Source organism: Branchiostoma belcheri, unplaced genomic scaffold, assembly GCF_001625305.1.
Source record: "Branchiostoma belcheri isolate BF01 breed outbred unplaced genomic scaffold, Haploidv18h27 scaffold324, whole genome shotgun sequence".
NCBI lineage: Eukaryota > Metazoa > Chordata > Leptocardii > Amphioxiformes > Branchiostomatidae > Branchiostoma > Branchiostoma belcheri.
In genome coordinates this window covers 70,592-78,351 of record NW_017803937.1, presented here as the reverse complement: position 1 = coordinate 78,351, position 7,760 = coordinate 70,592, and the positions used below count along the sequence as shown (strand labels likewise).

Below are 7,760 nucleotides of genomic sequence, written 5' to 3'. Positions count from 1 at the left end.
GTTTCAAATGCACAGATAACATGCACTATATCTGCTCGAATTTTCAGGTTGGCTATTCTGTGGTCGTGTCAATTGATCAGATAATGAACGCTGATGATGGCGTCCTCTATCAAAGTCAGGTCAAGGACCAGGCTCCTACTAGGTATTCAAATATGCCTCATATCAGATGACAATCAGTGATATGTATATGTGAATCAATAAAAGGCGGTGCAATACCAGCTGGAACATGTCACTTTTGGATGCCATCATCGGTCAGCTGCAAAACACGCGGTTTTTGAACGTATTGGTTACCATTCATTGCGTTTTAGTAGAAACAAATATATTATACTGGATCTTATAGTTGTTATGAATTACTAATTAATTAAACATGACTTTTATGATTAATAATTAAACGTAATGTAAATGTTTAAACAGCTTGAAATAGTGCATATAGTATATGGGAAATGATATACATGTATTCTTAATGGGTTATGACTAAAGCTTTTAGCTTTAATGACTAAAAGCTTTTAGTCATTAAAAGCCCGTTCCGGAGTAATATAAAAATTATTTATTTATCTTATTTATTTTTGTTAGAATTGTGCAAGCTCTGGAGCAGTTCAACGATCGTGTAAATCTGACAACAAACCGTTTCCGCCGAATTGAGCAAAACATAGGCGTGGAAACGTACCAGATCGGAGCTGCAGAACTGATCAACAGGTGAAGACACAACTGCAACAACAGAGGAAAAAGAAAATATAGAGTAGTGGGAAGTTGATGGCAGTTATTACCTCTATGAAATATGTATTGTTTTTGGCTTGTCTGTGTGTATGTGTGTGACTGTGTGTTTGTGTTTCTGCACATTTGTAGCCAGCAAAACTTTTGAACTTATGGATGTATTGTAACGATATTTGGTATGTGGGTAGGTGTTGGGTAGGCAAAGGTCAATGTCAATATTGGGCCTCCTGGTGGCTGACCTTGGTACTGCAGCACAACTTCCGTTTTTTGTATCTTTTGTCCTGGACATGCTATGGTCTTAATTTTATAGTGGTGGATAGCTTTTCCTGTCAGTAATAAGTCGTGTGGGTTTGGTCCCCCTAGCAGCTTGTTCTGAAACTGTAGGGGGTTTCTGGCGAAAACTTTCAGAGCCGATGAATTCACAAAGGACCAATGTATTTTTTTGAATTTTGGTATGTGGGTATCTTAGAAAGAGATCTACATTATAAGATGCAAAGTTTGCAAATGATATGTATGATAAATGAGGAAATTGTGTTATTCCAGTGTTTTACATCATGGGACTTCGATACATGTAATGTTTATAATCTATGGCAAGAGGAATATCTCCAGATACCAATTATGCAAACACGGACCTAATTTGCAAAAATTAATCTCAAGATTCTATAACTCCTTAGTGGTAAATGATAGGAATTCCATACTTGGATCATGTGTAATTTAACCCTACCTAGACCGGGGGGGGGGCTAAAAGTGCCCGCGGCAACTTTGATGTCACATAGCGTCTGAACGGCTAGCCGTAGAACGTCCAAACTTGGTGACTTTTCCTAGAATATTGTTGGCAACAATTATCTTTCATTGGAATAAGATAATAATTTTTGTGTTGCCATGGCAACGGGTTTCTTACAGGCATTTTTGGCTAAATTTAGTAATTTTTGTTTCAACAATAGAATTTTATGGGTTTTATGTCAGTGTTACTCATGGTATCTAATATTAATAACATCCAATATAATTTTATGTAAATTTTATCATTAAATATGCATAATTTATGCTAATTTGATGACGTCATTGGCCAAAATCCAAGATGGCGGACCATATCATTAGAACAGGCATATACAGGTTATTTTCATTAAAATTCCATCAATACTTCCATTTCTTTTTCCAAAAAAGGTTTAAATGAAGGCCTTTAGTATGTTTACAATGTATTTTAGGCTTTATCATGAAAAAAAAACTATTTTTGAAAGTTCAAGATTGATGACCCAAGATGGCGGATATATTAAATATGCATGACGTCATTTTATGACGTCACCGGTGTTGCTAAGGGCAACATAAGACTTAGTACACCATAACATTCTTTTATAAACACTTTTGGCACAGTTATGTTGAATACAATTTAGTTTTCAGGGAAAAACCTATTTAGATGGTTTTGGCCAATAAAATCACATTAATGACGTCATAATGACGTCATATTACGTCATAACGACATAAAAATTGTAGATATGATAAATTTTCACTAGTACACCATTCTCTGAAAATTTGGTGATCATACGACATACCGTTCGCGAGTTCTTAGGGGGGGTCAAAAGAGTCCCCCCCCCCCGGTCCCCCAATGTCAAAAAAAGCCCGGTCTAGGTAGGGTTAATCAAATGCTGCTAATGGGTTCATCATGTCTGCAGCCTCCATTATGACTTAAACATCATGAGAAACATTAGCAGTAATTTCGTGCATATAATAGTTTACACTATGTGTAATTTTGAAGCTCTAAAGAGTCTTTTTTTCTTGTCTACAGTGTCGGATTTGCATCCCTTGCTAAAAGTGAAGGTCTTCAAGACGAATCGGTACGACACTACCCTAACTCAGCATCCATCCCCATTGAAGTAGATGCTTCCATTGCCTTGCCAGAAGACCTTGGATTACTCTTGAAGAAAAATATATCTGGTTGGTTGTTCTCAATAACCATTTATAACATTTATGTATTTAATTTGGAAATCGTTTAAAAGCACTGCAAAAGTGCGTGATCCAATATTTTTTCACTTTATTTGACCACATACTGTTCGTTCTTTACATGTTCTTTACTTAATTTATCTTATTTGGAAAACCTGGGAAATACAAATGCTGTCAACCATGATATGCCTATCTATTATTTGTTATAATGCTTAAAGGAATTATGTTATTTTTTGTGTTGCAATACAGAAGATCCAACCAATGAGGACGTTCGTCTAAACTTCGTCATTTACCAGAGCAGTCGACTGTTCCAATCCAATCAAACAGCTTCTTTCTTAGCCGGCTCGAGAACCAGGGTCAACAGCAGAATTATTGCCAGCAGAATAACTCACTTTGAGTTAAAGAACCTATCCACCCCTGTAGTGACAAGATACCTTCCCATCGTAAGTATTCTATTCTTCCTCCTTTTTAAAACTTTTTGTTAAGATTGCAGTCAAAGGGTTAATACTTTTAGTGAAAATGACTTTATGGATTTGTTTTTTTTTTTTGGATTGGATTTTTCTAAATACGAAAGGACAAAACGGAGAGAGTACAAATGAAAAAAAAACATGAATAAAATGTAAAAAAAGTAATATTGACACCATTAGACTAATTGTTTTAAAATACTGTTTACCATACCTTTGTTTTATCTCACGTTTAAGGCATGTAAACAAAAAGTACAAACTATTATAATCATATTGCGTAGAAGCTCTACATTTGATGCTCCTTCTACACCCAAAGATTTCTGGTTCTACTACTGTTTTGTATCTACCGTTTTTTTATATCTTGACAGGTTCAGAACAGCACAAACAGCACTGTAAACAACATCAGGTGTGTCTTCTGGGATTTCACAGCTGCAGAGGGCAGAGGAGACTGGTCAACGGAGGGATGCGCCTTTGTTAAAATTGACAACAAAAGGATTGTGTGCAATTGCAGCCATCTCACTAATTTCGCTGTATTGATGGTACATCAGAAATGCATCATCCATTTACTGCCAAATAGATACACTTAGAAGTATGCAAAAAGGTCATGTTGTTGAGATATGTATTTAGGCCACAGCAAGTAATTTTTATGGATGACATCTGCGCGCGCATTGATTTTTGTCTGATTTTGGAAAAAAAAATCAAGAAATTTTGTTGCCTTCTGACAGTGGTAAACATGCCGGAAATGGGCAAAGATGTCTGTTGCCATTCCGGAAGGTGGATGGCAGATAACTATGAAGACAGGAGACATGAAAAGGCTCTGGTTTATTGTTATGTTTCTTACTTTGATGCAATGATAAGTGATGCTGGTTGTGTATATGTGATGTTCCTACTGAATCAAAACCATTTGTACAATGATTAAGTCAAAATTGTGAATTGTACAAACCTTGTTTTTTTCAGCCCGCCTTGTTTTTTTCGCCCGCTCGCATTAGATTTGGAATCTGCGGAGGATGTCATCCATAAAATTTACTTGCTGTGGCCTTATATAAGATTTCTTATTTTACTGAGTATCCCCTTAAAATTGTTATTGCAAAATCGTTTACACAGTTTATATTATTTGACTTCACATCATCACATTTCAGTCCTTACACATTATTATATCGTACGTTACTCATAACAATCCATCATTATCTCTATGCATTTTAAATGTAAGCATTACACATCTTAGATCATTTAACATCCTTGTAGATAATATTTATTATTTGTTGATATTTCAAAACATCACAAGCGACAAAGTGACTTCCTAAATATATCTGCCGTTTGCTAAGGAAATATTTCTTTTTTCTTTAGGATATATACGGACCGTGGCACAGCTTTGCACTGGATGTAATTAGTAAAGTTGGGATTGCTTTGTCCACAACAGGCCTCGCCTTCACACTCATCAGCTACCTGGTGTTCAAGTAAGTTTGCTAGACTTAAGTCTCTCAGTACGGTCATGCAAACATAGATATCTTTGCTGGCACATTTGGATATTAGGGTATGGTATTATGATATTAGGGTAGATTGATTGATGGTATACTGAAAGCAATTGTACTGAAAAAGCTTTGCTTTTTTTGTAGTATAGTAACACCTTTTTAATTAGAGGAATGCCCGTATGTAGCCTCTTGTAATAAAACTGCAGCTGGTATCCGTTGTAGTAAGCATTCAAATGCACATTTTGCCAAACCTTTTCTAGTGGGAGTTTTGAGTCTACATTTTTTATGTGAATGTAAATGAAATTATGAGCAGATACGACACTAAAACTATACACAGAAAAGCGCTTACCAACAATCTTCAGGCCATGCGCCAGAGCTTAAATGTTAATGCCGTAAGTTTAAACTGTAATTTCCAACACAAAGAATTGAACTTACCCAACATTTTTGACTGTACAACTGCAAAATACAACTGCAGTCTTTGTCAAGGAATGAGCAGTCTACATCTTTCGTGACGTCACGTTATGCAGACGACACACGTGAGCAATGGATCGGAAGTTGCAGAAAGTCTGTGTCGCCCCCCGCCTTTGTTCAGGGAAGGTTGGGGTCCCCGTATGTAGATGGCCTCTTACATCATGCACGCTGCTAGCAGAGTCACTTGTATTATCTGCATAACGCGACGTCATGAAAGTGGTGAACTGTGAGTTGTACGGTAGAAAAGTTGTCCAATACATGAAGTCCAATTCTTTGTGTTGGAAATTACAGTTTGAACTAAAGGCAAAGTAAAAACCATCAACACCGATAAACTTTCAAGATAACTGATTGTGTGCTTTCTGCAGGCAACTTCGTCAGACAAGGCCACAGCACATCCTTGTGAATCTGTGCATCGCCTTGTTGGCAACTCTGATTATCTTCCTGGCAGGCATCGATGCTACAAACTCCCCGGTTGGCTGCACTACCGTGGCCTTTTTACTACACTACTTCCTATTGGCCGTGTTTATGTGGATGGCTGTTGAAGCCTTCAACATGTACCTAGCCTTCGTGAAAGTCTTGGGGGCACATGTTTCTAGATTTCTCCTTAAGGCGGCTATCTGTGCATGGGGTAAGTAAATCAATTCTGTTATAAGCATCTTTGAAAGACAGCTAACTAACCAATAGGCCATAGACAACTAAATGTCTTATTCTCTTAACAGATTGCTCTGTTGAACACATGATGTCAACATATCGTTCTGATTCCTGAAGTTTCAATTACCGTTTATGCTCTAAACCATAGAGTGAAATATCACAACTTCTTGTGATACAAGAAAGGGAATCACATTATCTTATTACAGAATTATAATTGTCAACCCATCCATGTTTACATAATCCATATAAATTCAAACATAGAATTCCAACTAATGATCTCATGTAGTATAGGTAATACATTTCTATTGTGGTGATTTTAAATAACTGCTCATTTACAAATACTTGCAATGTATATCCTGTATACCTTTAACTTGCAATGGTCTATGTAATTTAGCAAAATGGTCATGATTAACTAAAGCGTGAATGGATATACTTATCAACGACTCACACTTGAATTCTTTACACACGTACTCATTCCTTGGGTAACCAAATAACTTATAAATATTTTCTTCTGTAGCAAACTTCTACGGAACTTGTTAAAAATAATGTAGCAAAACAAAGAGAATTACATGATACATGCCAGGTAATTTTTTATATTAAGCAAAGATGTGTTCTGTTGAAATAAAAAAAGTGTACAATGTGTGCAACCATACATTCTATGCGTTCAATACTTGAAGTATAATAAAACTATAATTAATATCAAAAGTGGTAGTCAAAATATGATACTTTAAGTAGTACAGTTTGTTTGTACTTATGCCAACGTACATTTTTGGGCTGTTTCAGGTCTTCCGTTCATTGTTGCCATCATCACCCTTGCTGTGGATGTACCCAGCACATATCCTGATGGAAAGGAGACCTACAGGAGCACCAGTGTGTAAGTTATAATGTATTAAATCGACCATAGTCAAAACATTAGTACAAAAATAAGTGGGATTAATTATAAATCTTTATCTTTCAGAGGTAGAATGTGACTGGTGTCTGGAATTTACAAACGGATCAGTATCGCAGAAGCCCTTGGGAGGGGAACTGAGTAGCAATGGTGGAAAAATGTCTGGCAGTTGTTTTTGTTAATTAGCACTACCGGGCGAAATCGCCAACTCCGCCCCCAACTTCTGTGGCCTGGCGCCGGGAACCACGTGGACCCGGGCTAGCCGGCTCCCCGCTCACATTCGCCCAGCTCGGGGCCTTGTGAGCGGACGTCTCTGGTTCCGCTTCTCTTCCCACCACCACCCTCCCCGCCACCGTATTCTTTTCTAGTTTCTTACTTTTACTAAGTCAAGTTTAGGGTAAGACAAGACATTTTGTTGTAGTTTTTTTTTCTTCGAAATCTTTATTCATTGAGAGGCCTGTATCTCTTCTGGAAAAGCCCGCCAAATGATTAAACTTTTCCCTTTGTCGGCCAAACTGCGTGTCTCTATCCTTTGTCTTGGTTGGTGATAATTATCTTTCACGAAGGTATAGCTGCTTTAACCACTCGTGCACTAAAATCATAAACCACGTAAAATCACCTAAGAAGACGCATATTTCCAATCTTACTATCCTAACCATAAACAGAGAAAAAAATTTCCTTCCAACACTTTGTGTTGTTATACTTTTTAATGTCTGAAACAAAGGGGGAGACTTTGAGATAATTGTCTCAATCCCTCTTGTTGCAGCTTGTTATCAAGGACCAAAATACCGTGTACAGTCGAAGTAATTTTGTTGTTGTTGTCTAGTTGCTGGCTACAAGGTAACCAGCTGTACTATGGGTTCCTGTTGCCTGTGGGACTGGTGCTACTGTTCAATACCGTTGTGTATATCATGGTCATCACCAAGCTGACTTGCGGAGGAAGGACCAAAGGTAAGTTCTGAGAATCTGTTATTATTTCGGTTTCAAGGGCTGTGTGTGTGTGTGTCTGTGTGTGTATGTTTGTGTGTGTGTTTGTATGTATGTACTATGTATGTGCTCATTTGTGTTAGTATGTGTGTGAGTTTGTATGTTTATGTGTGTGTGCGTTTCTATGTTTAGTGTGTGTGTACAAGTGTGTGTGTGTGTGTGTGTGTGTGTGTG

At 37.3% G+C, this 7,760-nt stretch overlaps 1 protein-coding gene across 1 annotated transcript in view; it reads left to right on the top strand.

Moving 5' to 3' along the window:
* LOC109475077 (adhesion G-protein coupled receptor G7-like) overlaps window positions 1-7,760 on the top strand; it is a 44,506-nt gene that overhangs the window by 34,951 nt on the left and 1,795 nt on the right. The gene's annotated exons all lie outside the window — the stretch shown is intronic.